The sequence below is a fragment of the Lucilia cuprina genome, chromosome 2 (genome assembly GCF_022045245.1).
Source record: "Lucilia cuprina isolate Lc7/37 chromosome 2, ASM2204524v1, whole genome shotgun sequence".
Lineage (NCBI taxonomy): Eukaryota > Metazoa > Arthropoda > Insecta > Diptera > Calliphoridae > Lucilia > Lucilia cuprina.
The window spans coordinates 57,321,814-57,345,062 of record NC_060950.1 but is presented as its reverse complement, the minus strand read 5'-3'; the positions used below and the strand labels follow the sequence as shown (position 1 = coordinate 57,345,062).

Here is a 23,249-nt window from a genome sequence, read left to right as displayed (position 1 = left end):
ATTAAATTGTAAAACTAAACAGTAATTTCCGTTAAAAACAAACACACAAAAACCACTATTTTACTTGAAAAATACACCAACTTCAAGAGAAATATGTTTCAACAAAATTAAAGAGAAAAACCCCTATTTTTCTCTTAAAACAAAATGTACTTTTTCAACAAAGAGACCATTTCATAAACAGCTGTCGATAACAACAAGAAGCAGCAGTTTAGTTTTATACAAGTACGGTTGTTAAACAAAAGTGTGCTTTGGAAAGATATGAAATTATTTAAAATTTAAGGTTTATTTAAGATTTTAATAAGTAAAGTTAATATTTTTAATAAAGAGAATAATGTGCAAGTGCTAGTAAAGTTAAAGATTTAGTTTTGTGAGCAAAATACCGAATGACGCTGTTCTGCCGGCTAACAGAGGTAAGCTGCTTGACAAATTATTTGTTTATTTGTTAATATTATAAAAGGGGTGATTTCTGTTTTAAATTTTTAAACTTTGTATTAAGTTTAATAATATACATTTTATAAACTTTAGTGTTCTATTGTAAAATTTTAATTAATTTAATAATTGTAACAAAACTTTGTGTTGTCTGCCACAAATTTGTTTGTATGTTTGCTTGTCAGCTGCTGTGCGAACAGCTGTGCTTTGTATACAAAATTTGAGCAACAACTAAAATAGTGTGGCCAACTTTTAGGAATGAAAAACACCAAAACTACAAGTACAATAACAAATTTTAAAATTTAAAGTTTTTTTAATTAACTGGTTAAATATTGTTTAAATTATATTTAATGATTTATATTCGAATACTTATTGCACACAATAAACAATGAATAAAATTGTTATCTTATAACAAATTGTTTTAGCGATTATAAAATGTCAAGTAGTTATTTTAAGCGCTAAGGAAAAACATTATTAAAATAAAAGAGAACAAGTTGTTAAAAGAGTATAAAAATCTCAATACTAAACAATGCGCATTTTTGGAGAGTTGCCGTATTAATGATTAAAGATTTAATAAAAAAAAACGCTTAAACGAAAATCATTAAAAAATGGAATGTTTATGGAAAAGTAAAATACCTATTGAATCTTATCTACATATAAATATGTATAATACAAAAGTTATGTTACTGACTGGTCCTTATAAGGGTTCTACAAATCGACTTTTGAATAATCGAACAATGGACTTATTGTCGAAAGAAGTCGAATAGTCGACTTGGTAAATAAAAGTCGGAAAAAGTCGAAAATGGTCGGAAAAATTCGAATGAAGTCGAATATAGTCGAAAAAAGCCGAAAATACTTGAAAATCGAAAAAAGTCGCAAAAAGATGAAAATAGTAGGAAGAAATCAAAAAAAGTCGGAAAAAGACAAAAATTCGAAAAACGTCAGAAAAAGTCGAAAAATAGTCAAAAAGGTAAAATAGTCAAAAAGTCGAGAAGTTGACTATTTATCAAATACTAAAGGTCGAAGAGTCTAAAAATCGACAGAAACGTAAAAAATTTGTATGAAGATACAAATTCAAAAATAGTTGAAAATCGAAAAAGTCGGAAAAAGATGAAGATAGTAGAAAGAAATCAAAAAAGTCGGAAAAAGACGAAAATTCGAAAAACGTCAGAAAAAGTCGAAAATAGTCAAAAAGGTAAAATAGTCAAAAAGTCGAAAAGTTTACTATTTATCAAATACTAAAGGTCGAAGAGTTTAAAAGTCGACAGAAGCGTAAAAAATTTGTATGAAGATACAAATTCCGATGACTTAGATTTAAAAAGAAACAATTTGAAGATTTAAATGAAAAAGTACCAAAAAGATCCCTCTTATAGATTCGAACTCGATCGATTATGTAGCAATATTAATAGGTGGAAGTGCACAACACGTTTTGAGGCGGCAACACGGTTCACGCTTTTTAAACTTTTAAGATGTAAGATATACACCACTCGTCCTTTTGATCTTTCTTTAATTTTTTCATTATTACTGTTTAAAAAACCAAAATTGGTATTCTACAAAAAACAAAATACAACTCTGATCAGCTGCCGATGCATCAAAAGTTGAAAGTTGCTAAACTTTTCGCGGCAGACACGTTTAAAACTATAGTCTGTAACTTGTTGAATGAGTTATGACGCATAAAAATCGAAGCGCTTTAAGTGAAGGCCTAATTTAATGGTAATTCATCTACAGAAGTCTCACCACCACTTCTTTTTGTAGCTTACACATTGGTGGCAGATTTGTACATAATTCTGCTGGTCCAAGTACAACAATCACTTTACTTAAGTACTAGAGCTATCTAATATAATAGTATAATCAGTACACCAAAACCCGAATCCATCAAATAAGCCGAGGACTTGTACTTTCCCACAGAGAGCACACTGTAGTAAATCTGGTCTAAACAAAGTATCATTTGTATAAGATATCTTACATCTATCACTATTCCAACCATCTCCGACACACTTATTGAGAAAAACATTCGACACACTTCACCAATTTGTATGGGTTAGTAAGGCCCGTTTATCCCTACATCCATCCCGTATCATATACACTTGACACCAACTCATTTCGAATGCTTAGTTCCTCTCCTCAGCACCAAAGTTATAATGAATTTTAGACTATACCATGGTTTAGTCTTTTGACCAAGATTTTATTTCCCGTAGACTCAAAACATACATTGACAATGAAGGACAATTCAATGGTATCACATGTATATTATATCATACATTCACCACAATTCAACCTAGCACACTTTTTATTCATTTGATGCACTCTTTGAAAAAACAACCTAAAAACGGCGGACCTTATCCACCCGTATATAGTGGACATTAGTCTTTTGACAGAAATTCTCTTTCTGCGAATTTGGGTTAAAACGGACATCAAATGCAGTCCAAGGGACTTCAACAACAACCTAAATAAGACAAAGTTCAAAACTATACTCTATGGGCTACCGATTTCCGTGATAAAAGATAATTTAGTTCTCTGGTTCGACCCCATGTCAAATCATTTGAAAATAGACCGAGTTTATAGCCGTGGTAGACAAGAGTTCATATCCCCGAACTTGCAAAAACATCAAGACCGGGAAGAATTCACCAAGGTGGTGAAGTTATGACGCACAGTATAGAAAAGAAATTTTGTGATTTTTTTTTTTAATCGGACAGCAATGAAAGGAATGATTCCAAAAGGTTCGGCCGATTTAATATAAAGACCAGATGCTTATCCGATTGTCAAGCGAAAAGTTTATATAGATTTACTTTTCCCTTTTGTGGTTCTAAAAAAGGACCGACCGACAAAATTGACTGTTAGACATGAAATTATAGCAAATCTTGAGAATCGATATTTGAAACGATGCATTTAAAGCCGAGACTTGAATTTTTAGGTTTTCAAAACAACAAAACTTGAATACAAGGTTTCGATTAACAAAACTATTAACTACATAAAGCCAGAGAAAATAATCATAATCATATATAAAATATAATACCTATGTATGGTATATTTGTATATATAGTTATGTACATTTATAACAAAATTATTACAACTATAGTTATGTATAGAAATAATGTTACCCATCAAAACTAAACACAACTAAAATCATCAAACTACGGTTGTGCTGCTCATTCACATAAAACTGAATTGAATTTAATTTCAAATCCCTTTATTTGCTATTTCATTCGAAATGTTTTCAAATTTATTCCCCTCCATTGTTGTGTTATTTCTTCTTTTTTTCGTGAATTTGTATGTTTTCAGGCGAACAAAACAAAGAAAACTCAATCTGTCAATCAATCACCTGTCAACTTGGCCACACTCACAATATGGTTGATACAACTACAATCATCCATTCGTTTGTCGTTCATTCATCCATCTTATAGATACTTGTTCGTTTTGGTGTATCATCTCATTTTTGTTCGTAAATGGTGGTTCATACTGAAACGACAGCAGTAACCGTAGTAGTCGAAATAGCAACAACATGTTTGTTATGAACCCATTGTTTTGGTTCATTTTCTACAAATATTTTTTGGAATATTTAAACGAGTATGAATGAGTATCGTTTCGTAAAACGAATCCATTTATTGAATATTTTGGGTGCTACAGTGTACTCTTTCTGATGTGCGCAAATGCTAAAAAGATTTTTGATGGACATTGATGTGTAGGTTCTAGCTTGAGGTATTTGAGAGTACTTAGTTGTTGTGTAGGGATTTAATAACATTAAATTGTTTAAACTAAATAAATATTTATACCCTACACCACTATAGTGGGGAGGGTATTATGCGTTTGTGCTGAAGTTTGTAACACCCAAAAATAATAGTCCTAGACCCACCTTAAAGTATACCAATCTGAGTCGATTTAGCTATGTCCGTCTGTCCGTCCGTCTGTCTGTGTGTCCTTGTGCGCACGCTAGTGGTCGCAATTTTCAAGATAATTTAATGAAATTTGGCACATACTCTTTTTTTTTGGCTCAAGGACGAACGCTATTGATAATGGTTGAAATCGGTCTATTATTTCGTCTTGCCTCCATACAACCGTACCCCCCGAATCGGGCCTTTAGGCTCACAATTACGTTAAATGTTTTATAATGTCAACGAAAATTAACAAAAATTAGTTTTATAGAACAATAAATGACAATACGAATTTTTATAGAGATCGGGCCTCATTTGACCCTAGCCCCCATACAAACTCCCCTTCAGAAAATGACTTGAAGGTCAAAATTAACTTATAATTACTAATAAAACGAACAAAATCTACATAAATGACTTTGAAGTAGACGTAAATTCATTTACCAAAATTTATAAGTATAGGCCCATATTTACCCCTCTCGCCGGTCTGGCATTGGCTTAGTTTGGGTCCCTATATATCTACAACGCTGTTTCGATAGCAATTCCTTTAAAATTTGTTAAAATAATTATTAATTAAGACACTTATATAAAGGCCTAGCTAACATCGCCTTCATTCAATGAGAATCGCTCTATTCAACTTATAACCCAAAATTGGTGGGATATATCGAGGTTTCTGACAGTAATAACTGGTAAACACACATCGATTTTCCTATTTAAAAAAGAAACGATTTCCACCTTCTCCGCGAATGGTCAGTAGTAGCTGTCAGAAGAAATATATTCCTGGGAATAATGTGTATTCTCAGCAGAATCAGAATAACTATTGAGTTATCACACTGTTGCTGAATATAATTTCACACCAATTATACTATAGAACATCTGACGTGGGGTGTGATCAAAACTTGATAGTTTTCGCGTAATAAACTATGACCTGGTTCACACTAGGAAACTTTTTTGGGAAACTTTTGATTTTTGTGTGTGAGAGAAAGAGAACGAAATATCAACCATCTCTTTCTCTCACGCACAAAATCAAAAGTTTCCTAGTGTGAACCACTAAACCAACAAATGATAGTTGTTAAGGGATTAATTCAATTACTAATTAAACTCAGTGAAGATATATCGATGATCTTAAAGGATTCCCTGTGAACACAATCAGCCGTATCCGATTTGGGCCATATCGACAACACTTTGAGTTAGACATGTGAATTGAAGGTATTTTGTTCTGATCAGAATATCTATACAGAGTATGTCCTCGATTTATAGTCTTCTGCTTAAGTTTTACCATCGTTTGAGATAGGATCACGAGTGAAGGAAATCGAAGATTGTGTTATTTATGTTTTGCTTAAAAACTATGTCATGCTGCGTTAATTTTTATAACTCTCTATTTATACCCTACACCACTTTAGTGGGGAGGTTATATTGGTTTTGTGCTGATGTTTGTAACGCACAATAATATTGGTCCTATACAAACCTTAAAGTGTACCAATCGACTCAGAATAATTTCTGAGTCGATTTAGCTATGTCCGTCCGTCCGTCTGTAATCAAACTCAAGGACGAAATTTTGAAGACATTTCAATGAAATTTGCTACATGCTCTTCCATTTTCCCAGGGATGAAGCCTATAGAAAAAGATACAGTCACTTATTTCACCTAGCCCCCATACAACTGTACCCCCGAATAGGGCTTGTATGCCTTGTAGCCAAACTACAGGTCGCAATATTGGAGAAATTTTAATATTGAGCACATGATCTTCTTTGGTACGAGGCCTATTGAAAATGGTTAATATCGGTCCATTTTTTCGCCTTGTCCCCATAAACTGATCCCGCCGAATAGGACAATTAAGTTCGTAATTATGTTTAATATACTCATATCTCGAAAAAAGGCAGCCAAAACAAATTCTATACAAGACTTGATGACCCTTAAAAATTCTATAATTATAGGGCCTCATATGAAAATGAAAAGCCCCCCTCAAAATTTCACTTAAATGTGCACAATTTTCTTCAACAATGAACGGCTTAAGTATATCTGAGGCAAGGAAAAACTCAACTTAAATGCTTTGTTATGACAAATAAATTATTTTTGTAAAAATTGTAGGATATTATATGTTCGGCTTCGCCCGACTATAATTTCTTACTTGTAACTATTGAGGTTGTCTCTTTAAATAACATTAAGCGTATGACACGAGTTTGGCAGTTGGTGACCGATGATAATCGTGAGCACAGGCATTCCCAGGTTCTGCTGCAGCTTTGTCTATGTTGACGTCTACCAAAGAAGTATTTCCTTGTACTTCCGTATGTAATAGATAAGACGTTTTCTTAAATAGTTTCGATAGCCTACGGTCAACTACCTAATAGTACTTGAGACCCGCTAGCTATTCCTTCGTACAAAGTCTAGTCTAGTTCTTCTGCTAATACCGATAACTACTCAGACTACCAAACTTGGGATACCCTTTAGTAAAATATTTATTATACTTCTTATTTGATTCCCTTATACTTCTTGTTTGGTTTTCAAACCTTTTATCTGGCAGTCAAAGAAGCTAAATCTAGTACGTTTAAGTAACTACCTTATGTACCAGATAGAGCTTTGGTCCATCCTTTACCTAACTTTTTACTCAAAGTCTTCGGAATCTCATTTGCCAACCCTGATATTAGTACCGACTTTCACACCATTGATAGGCCTTCTGATTAGTAGCTTTGCAAACAGACCTATGGTTTTCGACTAAGTACTTACGTTATGCTTGCGCTGTTTTTACTTTGAACTATTCTTAAATCTTTATCACCATGGACTAAAGATAAATTGACGTTTTTTTCATTACATTTTCATAAAAGGGGGAAGCTATGCAATTAATAGCACAATGGAATTGCACTATTTCTGAAATTCTACGCAGACAAGAAAGTTATTCTATATTAGTCAAAACACCCCGAGTTTTGAATATATACCATTCTGACTAACAAAACCAAGATATAATAATTAGTTTTTCATCATCATGTAGCAGTTAGATATTGAATTTACTTATTCATTGATGCTTTTTTGGGGTGTCACGATCAAACCATATTAGTCCTTATATTATTCTGAAATAAAGCTATAATTCAAACCATTTAATTTCTCTCCGTTTTCTTGGTAACAATAAATGAAACCAGTTTGCCAATATAATGAATGATAATAATCAAAAGCATTGAAACTATAGCTATAGACGATGCTCATACTCCACGTAATATTAAAACATGATATCATTGTCATTAATTTTAGTTTACGATCTGTATTGTTAATGTGATGTGCTGCTTATTTCTTATATTTCTTATGGAAAATTAAAATAATACCAACTGATTTATCGCCGTTTTGGCATAATGTGTTTATATAACTTACAACCAACATGCCTCACCACTCACAACCCCGAGTCAGCAGCAGTAGCAAAAAAAAAAAAAAACGTAGTTCTAACAAATATTAGTCAAGTCCAAACTACAGCACACACACACACAAAAAACAACCTTCAACTATGAAAGAAGAAAACGAACAAAACACCAACCCACCCTCTGAGTTGTCATAAATCTATCACTTTTAATGGCCGCCCTGCACATAATTTTATGCGTTTTATGCAGCACAAATATACCAACACACATAAATACATTGAAGAAAAGCAAAAGAAAAAAAATCCTGGTAATATCAGTAAATTCAGCCCTTACCATCAACATCCAAAGGAGCAACCACCAATGTAATGCTGAATAAAGCTTTACAAGGCAAAAGCAACGAACATCTCCGAAGACTCACAAATTTCATAAAGTGGCAATTCAATCAATCAATTTTGACATTTTCTTATTTTTCCTACGTTTCGACGTATTTTCATTCATTCAGTCAGTCATTCCACCCTTAAGCTTTGGCAGCACTTGGTATTTTCTTGCTCAGATGATGCTGTGTGTTTGTTGGTGTGTACTTGAGTATGTGTTGATGCTGCCATACAGTTATAGTTGTGGGGTTTGAATGGGTGGGCGTCGTTTGTATTGAGTTGAGTTATCATCTATTATGAACAACAACATCAACATTTACCGTTATTCTCACGTACACAATCACAATTTCTTCTTCAAGTTTTTTTTTTACATTTTTATTCATTTATTCTGTGTGATTTCTTTTATTTGTGGTGGAAATCAAAAATAGACGTAAAAAGGAAATATTGAAGAAATTAAAGAAACCTAAGAAAAAGAATTGATGTCGACCTTCTGAAATATAAAGTACCCTTCATTTAATGATAAGTTTTAGGTAACAGATATTTAACGGTTATATACTTAGGTTAGTTGAACATGGGTTCGATTCCTATCGGAAGACAAGCTAAATAACTAACTAACTAACTAACTAACTAACTAACTAACTAACTAACTAACTAACTAACTAACTAACTAACTAACTAACTAACTAACTAACTAACTAACCAGTCTATAGTCTAGACTAGACTACATACTAGACTAGACTATAGACTAGACTATAGACTAGACTATAGACTAGACTATAGACTAGACTATAGACTAGACTATAGACTAGACTATAAACTAGACTATAGACTAGACTATAGACTAGACTATAGACTAGACTAAGTCTAGACTATAGACTAAATTATAGACTAGACTATAGACTAGACTATAGACTAGACTATAGACTAGACTATTGACTAGACTATAGACTAGACTATAGACTAGACTATTGACTAGACTATAGACTAGACTATAGACTAGACTATAGACTAGACTATAGACTAGACTATAGACTATAGACTAGACTATAGGCTAGACTATAGACTTAGGAGGTAATTTGGAATGGTCTCCTCGGGGTGCAGCATTTCGTGTTTATGGTTAAGCCCAAATTGCGGGAAGAGAATGTTGGTTTAACGATTGATGAAGAATGAAATCAATATTTCTGGATAAATTCAGTGGTAACAGCACAGAACAACAGAACCGCTCGGAATGAAGCTTCGGGGAGATTTTTTCTCTATAAATGTGTCAGTGCACGCGAAATTCAACCAAATTTGAAAATCTTTGGTTTTATCAGAACTAAATTGTTCTTTTACTATGAGCAACTGCACTCATGGATATGGTACGTAGTTACATACTCCAAAAAAACTCACTGATTGGTAATGCAACACACAGTTTACACAATATTCAAGAACATATATGTTATCGGATTCTCGAGCTAATGATGTTACAGTCTATGCAATGAAGACTGTAGGGTACATTTTTTTCCAGAAAATAGCAAAGCATACAAAATAAATAAATTGTATTTAGAATTTAATCCCCCAACCTCTTGAAAATACTCTAGCAATTCCCTCAACAACAGCAAAAAAAAAACACATTACTAAGAAGTATTGGTGTAGAAATTATACAAAACAAGAAAAAGGGAACAAATTCAGTTATAACTGAAAAATAAAGAAAACGGAAACCGTCATTTATGCCAAAACTTTAAGCAATTCCATCATTCATTCTTATTTCTTTGCCTCAACATTCCCCAACTCCCTTTAACCTTTTTCAGTTGCTCTAACTAACAGCTACTGGCTGAATGGCTGATTGCTTAGAAGTATTGCTGCTGTTTGAAGTTGGCAGTTTAAATATTTTTTAATTGCCCTCCCCCACTCTGGAAACATTTAAAACAGTTGGTTTCATTACCGTCATTCATTCATTTCTAATGGTTTACCCCCTTGCCAAAACCAACGTCTTTTGCATCATCATCTTACAAACGTTCATACATACAATATTTTAGTATGCTACTCGTATTTGGTCCTTTGTATATATATTTATAATGCAGCCACCCAACCAGCCATCGTGTACCCATTATTTTTATTTATTTCATTTTTGTTTGTTGTAGTATTTTACATTTTATTCATTCTTTTGTTTTCTTTGCGTTTTATTATTTTTTTAATCCTTAAACATTTTCTTTCAATTTTATTCGTCCTTCTTCTCATTATCGTTTGTTATGCTGCCAATTTTCAATAAATTTCAAAAAATAAGACGCCATCTTAGCTTGGAGTACTTGTTCCCCGTTCCATTAACTATTTCGCTTGGTTTTGCAAATGAGCAGCAGCATTTGAAGGAAAATTTGAAGAAAAAGTTTTCTTAACAAAGCATCATTTCCTTGATGTTTTGTGATTCCTTTGGGGATTCATTTATTTAGAGTTTTTGTTGTTGCTGTTATTATTTGCTTTCTTCTTGCGAATTGTTTTGATAAAGGATTTAAATAATATAAGAACAAAAGGTATACAAAATTATACAATTAAAGTTGCTGAATGTTTTGGGTGAATGTTTAATAGAAATTTATTTTTGTTTTCTTCTCTTCAAATTTTCATCAGATTAAATTTAAGTTAATTTATGAAAAAAATATGTTTAATATTTAAAGATCCGAAAACTATTGTTGTGTCTTTTAAACTAGTTACAGCTTTTCTAGAATAAAATATGTATTCTCAAGAAAAACGATCCTTAATCAAATCAAAAAGTCGAATTTCGCTCCTCAATGCGGAAGCGGAAGAACTCAGATATTCCAGGTATATAAAATGCTTTGCAGTTGACTGCTGTTGCAATTGCTAAAAAATTGCATCAAAAGGAGTAGAATTGTAAGATTTGGATATGTACGTACTTTTTGAACTTCTGTAGTATATTTATCATTAAGACTGAAGTCTATAAATCATTATGTATAGGATACCTCTCAAATATATGAAGAATTATTATTCTTTATAAACAAAAGCTTATTCTTGACTTCAGAGAGGGTAAATTTTATTGATTTTTGTCGATATATATCTTTGCTCGACATCAACGCGGACTTCGCCGATTTATTATTAGCACCATCGATGTTCAAGATGGAACTCTAGAGAGTGATACTTCGTTTGTTGATAGATGCGATGAACGAACATCGTCGTTTGACCAGCGGGTTGTTCAGAGCACCTAAGGTATCTAATACAATTGTAACCAGCAGGGCAACGTTTCTGTCTTTTTCAAGTATTGGTTATTGGAAATGTCTTTTCGGGGTACAAGTGATGTATAAATAAGATTTACCTTTTCATGGTCATATATCTTGATGAATTTTATTGCAATTCCGAGGTAAAACGATGCAACCAGTACCTCTAGTCTCCTGGGACTATAACCTAAGCGAGTCATTTGACTAGCGGTTTGATTAGAGAACCTAAGGTCAGCAGGGCAACGTTTATGACTATGTCTTGTATTGGTTATTGGAAAAGTCTTCTCGGGGTGCAAGTGATGTTTAGTCCCTATACTACATTGGAGATTACGACTGTAGTCTATTCTTGTCTGACTATAGTCTAGACTATAGACTAGACTATAGATCAGAATATAGACTAGACTATAGACTAGACTATAGACTAGACTATGGATTAGACTATAGACTAGACTATAGACTAGACTACAGACTAGACTATAGATTAGACTATAAACTAGACTATAGACTAGACTATTGACTAGACTATAGACTAGACTATAGACTAGACTATAGACTAGACTATAGACTAGACTATAGACTAGACTATAGACCAATTTTCAATAAATTTCAAAAAATAAGACCCATCTTAGCTTGTGAGTACTTGTTCCCCGTTCCATTAACTATTTCGCTTGGTTTTGCAAATGAGCAGCAGCATTTGAAGGAAAATTTTGAAGAAAAAGTTTCTTAACAAAGCATCATTTCCCTTGATGTTTTGTGATTCCTTTGGGGATTCATTTATTTAGAGAGTTTGTTTGTTGCTGTTATTATTTGCTTTCTTCTTGCGAATTGTTTTGATAAAGGATTTAAATAATATAAGAACAAAAGGTATACAAAATTATACAATTAAAGTTGCTGAATGTTTTGGGTGAATGTTTAATAGAAATTATTTTTGTTTTCTTCTCTTCAAATTTTTCATCAGATTAAATTTAAGTTAATTTATGAAAAAAAATATGTTTAATATTTAAAGATCCGAAAACTATTGTTGTGTCTTTTAAACTAGTTACAGCTTTTCTAGAATAAAATATGTATTCTCAAGAAAAAACGATCCTTAATCAAATCAAAAAGTCGAATTTCGCTCCTCAATGCGGAAGCGGAAGAACTCAGATATTCCAGGTATATAAAATGCTTTGCAGTTGACTGCTGTTGCAATTGCTAAAAAATTGCATCAAAAGGAGTAGAATTGTAAAGATTTGGATATGTACGTACTTTTTGAACTTCTGTAGTATATTTATCATTAAGACTGAAGTCTATAAATCATTATGTATAGGATACCTCTCAAATATATGAAGAATTATTATTCTTTATAAACAAAAGCTTATTCTTGACTTCAGAGGGGGTAATTTTTATTGATTTTTGTCGATATATATCTTTGCTCGACATCAACGCGACTTCGCCGATTTATTATTAGCACCATCGATGTTCAAGATGGAACTCTAGAGAGTGATACTTCGTTTGTTGATAGATGCGATGAACGAACATCGTCGTTTGACCAGCGGGTTGTTCAAGAGCACCTAAGGTATCTAATACAATTGTAACCAGCAGGGCAACGTTTCTGTCTTTTTCAAGTATTGGTTATTGGAAATGTCTTTTCGGGGTACAAGTGATGTATAAATAAGATTTACCTTTTCATGGTCATATATCTTGATGAATTTTATTGCAAATCCGAGGTAAAACGATGCAACCAGTACCTCTAGTCTCCTGGGACTATAACCTAAGCGAGTCATTTGACTAGCGGTTTGATTAGAGAACCTAAGGTCAGCAGGGCAACGTTTATGACTATGTCTTGTATTGGTTATTGGAAAAGTCTTTCGGGGTGCAAGTGATGTTTAGTCCCTATACTACATTGAGATTACGACTGTAGTCTATTCTTGTCTGACTATAGTCTAGACTATAGACTAGACTATAGATCAGAATAGAGACTAGACTATAGACTAGACTATAGACTAGACTATGGATTAGACTATAGACTAGACTATAGACTAGACTACAGACTAGACTATAGATTAGACTATAAACTAGACTATAGACTAGACTATTGACTAGACTATAGACTAGACTATAGACTAGACTATAGACTAGACTATAGACTAGACTATAGACTAGACTAAAGACTAGACTATAGAATAGACTATAGACTAGACTATAGACTAGACTATAGACTAGACTATAGACTAGACTATAGACTAGACTATAGACTAGACTATAGACTAGACTATAGACTAGACTATAGACTAGACTATAGACTAGACTATAGACTAGACTATAGACTAGACTATAGACTAGACTATAGACTAGACTATAGACTAGACTATAGACTAGACTATAGACTAGACTATAGACTAGACTATAGACTAGACTATAGGTTAGACTATAGACTAGACTATAGACTAGACTATAGACTAGACACTAAGACTAGTCTATAGACTGGACTATTGACTAGACTATAGACTAGACTATAGACTAGACTATAGACTAGACTATAGACTAGACTATAGACTAGACTATAGACTAGACTATAGACTAGACTATAGACTAGACTATAGACTAGACTACAGACTAGACTATAGACTAGACTATAGACTAGACTATAGACTAGACTATAGACTAGACTATAGACTAGACTATAGACTAGACTATAGACTAGACTATAGGACTAGACTATAGACTAGACTATAGACTAGACTATAGACTAGACTATAGACTAGACTATAGACTAGACTATAGACTAGACTATAGACTAGACTATAGACTAGACTACAGACTAGACTATAGACTAGACTATAGACTAGACTATAGACTCGACTATAGACTAGACTATAGACTAGACTATAGACTCGACTATAGACTAGACTATAGACTAGACTATAGACTAGACTATAGACTAGACTATAGACTAGACTATAGACTAGACTATAGACTAGACTATAGACTAGACTATAGACTAGACTATAGACTAGACTATAGACTAGACTATAGACTAGACTATAGACTAGACTATAGACTAGACTATAGACTAGACTATAGACTAGACTATAGACTAGACTATAGACTAGACTATAGACTAGACTATAGACTAGACTATAGACTAGACTATAGACTAGACTATAGACTAGACTATAGACTAGACTATAGACTAGACTATAGACTAGACTATAGACTAGAATATATAGTACAAGATCCTCAGAAGTTTTTTTCATTGCTTTGATTTTATGTCGGACATAAACACATAGTAGTCCTTTGATGTAGTTCAAAATTTTGATCCATTTCGGGTACTACAAGGTACCTTTCTTTGTATCTAAATATGTATATGTATAAATACTTTCCTCTAACTTTTAACATCAAATAGTTCAAACATTCTTTCTCATTTAAAAATGTTCGATTAGTATTGATTGAATTCTAATTTAATCCACAAGCAAACAACAAAAATTACTCAAAAATCCTTTAGGCACCAATAAAACATACCAACTAACCCATTCCACCCATTTGCTCTATTCCAACAATCTTCTAGAGACAAAGCATAATATAAAGTTGAAATCAAACACACGAAAAAACAAGTAGGAAAGTATAGTCGGGCATGGCCGACCATATAATACCCTACACCATAAGTATATTTTTAAAATTTTTACTTTTTATAAAATTTTTATTTTCTGTAAAGAAACTTTTATGTTTAATATTACCATAATTCCAAAATATTTAAGCCATTTATTGATAAAAAACTAAAATTTCTAAATAAGGCATTATATAGGTCAAATATGGGCCGATCATCGGTAAATTTGGGAAAAGGATATATTTCTAAATAACAGTTAGTTTTGTTGAGTTTCATTGCGATACAAATGGTTACAAACCAATTTTAGACGTTTAAGTCAATTTTTGAAGGGGGGTTTGTATGGGGGCTAGGGTCAAATATAGGCCGATCCTTACGAAAATCCGCAGTATCATTTATACTTATATAAAACTTAATTGTGCCAATTTTTAGAGAGATAGCATAATATTTGACGTAATTATAGCATAAAAAGTTCAAATCGGGAGGTACGGTTGTATGGGGGCTAGGTGAAATAATGGACCGATTTCAACCATTTTCAATAGGCTTCGTCCTTGTGCCAAAAAACATGCTTGGTCCAAATTTCATCAAATTATCTTGAAAATTGCGGCCTGTACCTTGCGCACAAGGTTTACATGGACAGCCAGCCAGCCAGCCAGCCGGACAGACGGACGGACGGACGGACATGTCTTAATCGACTCAAAAAATAATTCTGAATCGATCGGTATACTTTAAGGTGGGTATTGGACCAATATTTTTGTATGTTACAAACATCAGCACAAACGTATAATACCCTCCCCACTATAGTGGTGTAGGGTATAAAAAGAAAACTTTCAAATAAATTCCCATTATTTATGGCAATTGCTGTTTGTGATATTTTATTTGTACTAAAGACCCTTGGAAACATTTTGTTTTTGTTATATGAATTGTAGGGAAATTATAACAAAGCAATAGCAACAAAAAGTATGACAAAAATAAACGACTAAATGAATGAAAGCTAAATTGTACTTTATTTATACGATTAAAACGTATCTCCTCTAAATAATAATGAACAGCAATGGAAAAATAAGTTGATCCTGTTTGGAAAATTTCATTTCATTTGTTCTTTTTAAGTTTTTTTTTTTATTTTTTGGCATTGAATTAATTGCTTTGAGTTTTTGCTGGGCCATGAAGAGAGAGGAGACCCCAAAGCAATGGCAGGCAGCAGCAAATGGCAAAGGAATGTTTTAATTAATATTAATTGAATGAAAAGTAATTGAAAGGATTTTTATATTTCTAATGTTTTTTTGTTGTTGTTGTTTGTACAAACGAAATATTTATTTCATTCATTTGTCCTTTCGCATAAAATCCATTCATAATGTATGCAAATGATTTATGAGTTTAATTTTCTACCAAAACTCCTTTCAAAATATGTATGTATGTGTATAAAACAACTAACAATATTTTTTCTAAGGAATTTTATTTATTTTTACTTTTTTTTGTAAAAAGTAATCAAATGGAAAATTAAGAAAATTTCTTTCGATCAATGAAACAGGAATTAATGCTCTTATAAATAACTTCAAATCCATGTCAAAAGAAGATGAACAGAAAACAAACAAAAAAAATGGAAAATAATCTAAAGAAGATGAGAAGGAAAAAGTTTTTTATAAATTTAATACGTGCCTATCAAAGTGACATTTTTATACAGCCCACTAAAATAACTTACAATACACCTTATTTATATACATATGTATTGGTTTGTTTAGGTATTATATACAGATATATTCTTATATTCTTTCTTTTCATTTTCAAATACATATCTATGGATTTATAACAGGGACGCAGTAGAGGTTAAATGATAGAATTTAAAAGTAGTCAGAGGCTAACAAATATTTATTTCCTTATGTGTGTCGAATTTTATTGCTATATTCTTATTTTTAAGCCAGTAGGGTCAATTATGGATCGATCCATAAAAAATTTAGTGGAGAGATATTGACTCGCATGAAACTTATGTGTATCGAATTTCATTGCTATATTCTTATTTTTAAGCCAGTAATGAATGTTGTATTGATTTTCTGAAGTGGACCTTATATAGGGGCTTGGGTCAATTATGGACCGATCCTAAAAAAAATGGTAGACAAGTTTTGATTCGTAAGAAACTTATACCGAATTTAATCGCTATAATCGCATTTTTTTGCCGGTAATGAGTATTAAAGTCATTTGCTAAAGGGAACCTTATATGGGGGTAGGTCAATTATGGACCCAAAAAATTTGATTTTGGCTAATATGAAACTTCTTTATGTCGAATTTCATCGCTATACTCGTGCTGCTAAAGCAGCTAAGCTCATTAAAGCTGTTTTATGGAGGTCCACTTGTATGGGGAGTGAACCGATATCAATACCAAGCAAATGTTAGCAATAGAGAATACTCATGAGAAATTTCAACTGTCTAGCTCTTGCTGTGTGGTACCTATCGCGATTTCAACAGACAGACGGACATGGCTAGATCGTGTTAGAATTTAATAAGGACCCAGAATTTATATACTTTTATGGGTCTATGACCAATATTTTGATGTGTTACAAACCCCATTTTTGATGGTGGGTAAAAAAATTATTTTATTAGACAGATTTACTACCGGCTAAACGATAATCGCATATTGAGATTGTAGCCCAGAAAGTATCAAATAAAACTCGGAAGTATCACAGTACTTTTGCACATCAAATAGTATAAAAAAGTACCATCGTACCAATTATGCCATCCCTGGTTAGGATTTCGGAAAAGATAACTATTTTTCGGGATTGAGTAACTGCTAATTTTGGTTGGAAAGACGGACTTTATCATTTGACAAAAACTTTATAGGAACTTTTGAAACTAGTTCGTTCATATACAAAAGGTCATCCATGAAACTAAATCACCCAAAGTAACAATCAATACACACGAACTTTAGGAAGACTCGAACATTTCAAACTCTGGGGTATATCAAACACCGACTACACGAAATCAAGCTTTACTTTGATACATTAAAAATGCTATGCTCCTCGATAAACGGGCTTGAACGGAGAGTTATATAGTGCAACATTAAAAAAATGGATAAAATTACATATTTTACTTTGTGTCTGAAGGTGTAAAATAAGTCATCTATGTTCAACATACTATAAGTCCATTATGCTTTATTAAGAAAGATTTTTGTCTCCCACCACTCAAAGTTCCGGAGTCATTCAAATATCTGTATCATCTCTGTAGCCATTAATGGATTTAGAAATCACTATTTAATGAACGTTTTCTAAGTATCTTTAAGAAAAAAAATTCAGATTGTTGGATTGAGAATCACGCATCTGAATGATTTCAATGATGTCTTACCGACATTCCGTTCATTTTGGTGATAATTGTAAGCCTAGAGAATGGATATGCTACCAGTACCTTTAGTCTGCCGAGACTACAAACTGATGATGAGCAAAGCTATACTCGGCTTGAACCACTATATAACCATGTACTACGCATAGCCAGTTTCCCGTGATACTTTGTCCTAGCTGGTCAATTGGTTGAAGTTTCTTAGGGATCCACGTAGTGTCACAGCCACTTCAAATTCCCAGGAAGGGACATTTGGTTAAAGGATTGATACACGGTGAAACATAATTTTTGGAAAAAGTTTCTGTTACCTAATTTCAATAAGCAATTTTGCTCGTCTGCTGGAACAGCAAACTGATGGTGTCAAATGTATCCTCGACCTTTCTGCATGAGTTGACCTAGGTTCGAATCAAAGAGTCTTATAATTTGATACCACAGGAAACGGTAGGCTACAGGGCAGAGTTTTGGACATTGTCTTGTACAGACTATTGGAGAGGTTCCTTAGGGGTGTGCTTTAAACTCGCCGAAGAGAATGTGGTTTCAAAGACTGATACTCGGTAAAGTCTACAATTCGGTATAAATTTGGTGATGTTGTCGAGACAACAAGAGAATGTTGTTTCAAAGACTGATACTCGGTAAAGTCTATAATTCGGTATAAATTTGGTGATGTTGCCGAGACAACAGATACCCCACAGAATAGTGACTTTAGGACTAAGCGTTGGAAATTAATTGTTGTCAAATGTATATAATATGAAAGTAGGGGCAGGTGGCCCACACCCAACCATAAACCCAGAGTGTGTGTGTGTTTCTCATGAAGTGATGTTGTGTTGCTCTCTCGGTGATATTGCCGACACAAAAGATACCCCGCAGAAGTGTGACTCTGGGATAAAGCATAGGAAATTAATTAATGTCAAGTGTATATAATATGGAAGTAGGAGTATGTGGCCCTAACCCAACCGTAAACATAGAGTGTGTGTGTTTTCCTCATGGTTTCTCTGTCGGTGATGTTGTCGACACATCAGAAGAGTGACTCTGGGATTAAGCGTTGGAAATTAATTGATGTCAAGTAGGGGTATGTGGCCCTCACCCAACCGTAAACCTAGGGTGAGTGTGTTCTTCTCACGGAATGTGTCGAATGAATGTGAAGTTTGATGGATATTTGGTTTGTTATATAACAAATACCATTGAAATTCACGTCCTTGCCCATTTACCTTCATAACTTACTCTCTTTATACCAGATTTACCCCAGTATGTTCTCTTGGAGTAAGATCAAAACCTTGTCTTATTTCATTTATTCCTATTTTAGTCTTCCGAGTTCTTCTCAAGATGCTATTACCGACACAACAAAGACCATTATCTGATGTTTTTGGTTCTCGAAAATTAAGCAACGGGGCAGCAATGGCCAGAGATTAGATAGCTCGACAGATTAAGAAAAGTAGTGGTACAAGGACCCGTAGAACTATTTACCAAAGTTGCCAAAGAGGGCAGTGATGAGTCTTCTGATATGCTGCTGATGTTGAAAAAGTACCACCGTGAAATAAGATCCACCCTGCAGGTGTAAATATTGATAAAAGTTCCCCGCTCGAAAAATGTTTCATTATAAGAACAACGCTCCATCATTTCAAGAAAATACAATTTAAGTATACAAACGATATTGTGATACTGCTCAGATATATGATGAATAAACTAATTATCGAAGATCGTACTATAATCTATTGTTGTTCTGCAAGAATTTTAACATGTTATAGTCTAACAGCTCACACTCTTTATAGATCCTTTCAAGATCTAGAGATAAACTTTTCTTAACTTTGATCGAAAATGCATTACGAGACTCGATATTTAATACGGATTGATGATTTCATTATGATCGTGGGTCGTTAAAGGTGTTGAAGTGAACTGATCAAAGTTATTGCATACATCAGAAGAAAAATAGAACATTAATCGGAGATTCGTTTTCGTGTTGCAAAACACTTATTCATCCACAAGCTCAATATCAAGGCAACTTTATGATCACAGATGATCGCAGATGTGGCTACGATTAACGGAAGGAACATTGTACTATAGCAGTGTTTGTTAGAAGATTGAAGCTTCCTCTTTTTGACTATTGTATATATTGTTGCAAAGTTGACGAAGAGATTAGGAATTTTGTGACTTTGAAAGAGATCGGTTTTGCTTTACATATTTGCTTATTGGATAAGTTATGTATATTAATTTATAATATTTCGATTTTATATCAAAAACTTAGATATCCTGTCGATTAAGTTTAGGTATGACTAATTTCAAATAAATGAAAAGAACCGTTTTTTATAACTAAATATCAGCTGCCTCTATAGCCTTTGAAAACTTTAATTTAACTCCAAGTGAATTTAGATCACATCACAAAGCTAACCTTTCAATTTAAGGCCAAGGCCCCTTTCCTCCTTTAAAATCAAATTCTTTTATATTTTTCTCAAAATATTTTGATTGAAAGTTAAACAAAACAAAAAAAAATATAAATCCCCCAAGAAAAGTTAATGCTCCATATACTGCGCAATAGCACGTAGTCGATAGAAAAAAACACAAAAAATGTCCTTTTTCCCATAAACAACTACAACAAAATAACATTAAGAATGAAGTGTTGTGTTGTTGTACATATATTTTATTTTATAACGAAACAATCTCGTTATGTTACCATTATCCTGAAGTATTTCTTTTTATTTATTTTTTCTGTTGGTGGTTCGTCCTCGTCACTCGTTAAGCCATAAATCACTCAAGCTTCTTGGCATTTTCCACTTCCTTCGTATGGCTATAGCAGCAGTACATACTGTTTTAGTTTATTTGTTATTCTTGTTTTTTTTTTCATCAGATTCTTTTTAAAACAAGTTGTACATTTTGCTTTCTAGTTTTTGTTTGTTGCTGTTGTTTTGTTCTACGTTGCGTATCATTCAGTTTCAGAATTTTCAATGTTTCTAGGGATTTTTAGTTCATTCGCTAGGTCGCTAGGATGACAGGCTGACTGGGTTGGTTGGTTGGTCGCTTTTTAGTTTGGTTCGATTTTTTTTCTGTGTTCTGCTTTTTCAAATGCCATTCACCCTGCAGTGACATTTCTGGGGTGTCTGTCTGTCTGTCACAAGACGTGTCCTTCGTCTATTTTGTATTGTTGTTATTTATCCCTCTATTATATATATTTTAAATACTTGTTCTTTTTGTAGTTGTTTTAGTATTTATTTTGTCATACAATCTTGTGCAAAAATGTTGTTATTTATTCAGTTTATTGCTGCACAGTGGATTAACTCAATTTCGGAATAATTTTACAATGAAGAATATAAATTTATATATCGCAATCGTTCCCTTAAATGATCTTAACTAGTTCGGTTATACTAACTAAAACCAATATTTTGTCTTGCGACTAGTCACTTAGCTTATCTATCGGCTAGTCTAAATAGTTTACGGACTAGCCTACGTACTAGTCTTCTGTTGTACATTGACAGGTATATGGATAAATCCATTGATTGGTGTATGTATTAGTCCATTGACAGATCTATGGACTAATCAATTGTCGATTTCTCTATGGACTGGTCTGTTGACTAGTCTATATACTACTCTACTGATTATTCGATTGTCTGATCTTTGGACTAGTCTATTGACTGGACTATTTCCTTTTCTATAGACTAGACATTTAAATAGTTTATTGATTGGTTTGTTGGAAAGTCAGTAATACTCACAAGTATATGGACTAATTCATTGGCTGATCTATTGATTAGGCTATTGTTTGATCCATTAATTAGTCCATGGACTTATCTATGGATTAGATTACTAAGTCGACTTATCTACACGCAGAGAAAAAACATGGTTCGGTTTGTAACCATAATATGGTTACTTGAAACAGTAATATGATTACATGAAGCCATTATATGATTACATGAAACCATAATGTGGTTGCTTGAAACTACAATATGAAATATTCGGACTATATTTAATCATAATATAATAGGCTATTATACTAATAATGATAATAATATGTTTTAAATTTAACCATAATTCTAACCATAACATGTTGCTCTTAGATTATGGTTACCACAACTATATTTTTTCTCTGCGTGTATTGACTAATTTTTGGACTCGTCTATAGACTTTGCTTGACTAGTCTATGGACTTGTGTATAAACTATTGTGTAGCCCCTTGATGAGTCCACTATGGCAAATATTGACAGGTTAAAAACTCTGTGGTACATAGTTTCAAAATCTGTCACACTTCTCTGGCAATTTCTACCACTGTTCTTTACAACTTTTGTTGTTTTTGGTTCTTACTTCTATTTCGTCTTCCTTGAAGTTAATAGGGGTGACACTTTGAGGTGACATATTGAAATTAGTATTAAACAGTTTGTTTGTTTGTTGTTCTTTTTCTTACACCATTATTATCATTATCGTTGCCTTATTTTACTAAAGCGAATTGTTGTTGTTATTATTATTATCTCTTGTTCTTTTTTGCCTTTAACATTTTCAATGTGTAACATTAAGTTTTATTTTTATATTTGTTAGTAGATGCAGTAGTGTAGATACTCGTAATTAGATAATTAGTATAAGTGTGTCTTTGTTGTATCTATGTGCCTCCGTTTATTTGTCGTTTTTTTAACGTTTTTCTTTATTTTTCTTGTCCAGCAAAGTGTCCGTCGGTCCTTTAGTCATCAGTCTGTGTTACAAATGACATTTGTAAATTATTATCATTGTAGATGGAATTGTAATTAGTAAATTAAGTTTAGTTTTGCTTTATTTTCTACATGCATGTGTGTGTATGTTTGAGTATTAGTGGAACAAATCTTTTTTTAAAGAGTCATTAGAATTTGATGGGGAGGAACATTTATTCTAGGTTTGTCAATATTTGACATACTATAATGAATTAGGTTATTTGTTTATCTAAAGTTCTAGGATATAATTTAAAAAAAACCCATATTTTGTTATCCTGTAATAGAAACATTTATATATTTATTCAGAATTTTCGATTTTATATTTTGGCTATGAACTGATTAAAAATCAAAACTTCAATACACGAAAATTAAATTGATAGATAGATAGATAGATAGATAGATAGATAGATAGATAGATAGATAGATAGATAGATAGATAGATAGATAGATAG

General features: G+C 32.8%; 1 protein-coding gene across 1 annotated transcript in view; it reads left to right on the top strand.

The window, feature by feature from the left end:
* The first annotated feature begins 245 nt into the window (after positions 1-245).
* Positions 246-23,249, top strand: part of LOC111687133 (zinc finger protein 546) — a 79,524-nt gene continuing 56,520 nt past the window's right edge. The window contains exon 1 of the mRNA XM_046955617.1: positions 246-410. The gene's annotated coding sequence lies outside the window, so the exon portion shown is untranslated. The remainder of the gene's footprint in view (positions 411-23,249) is intronic.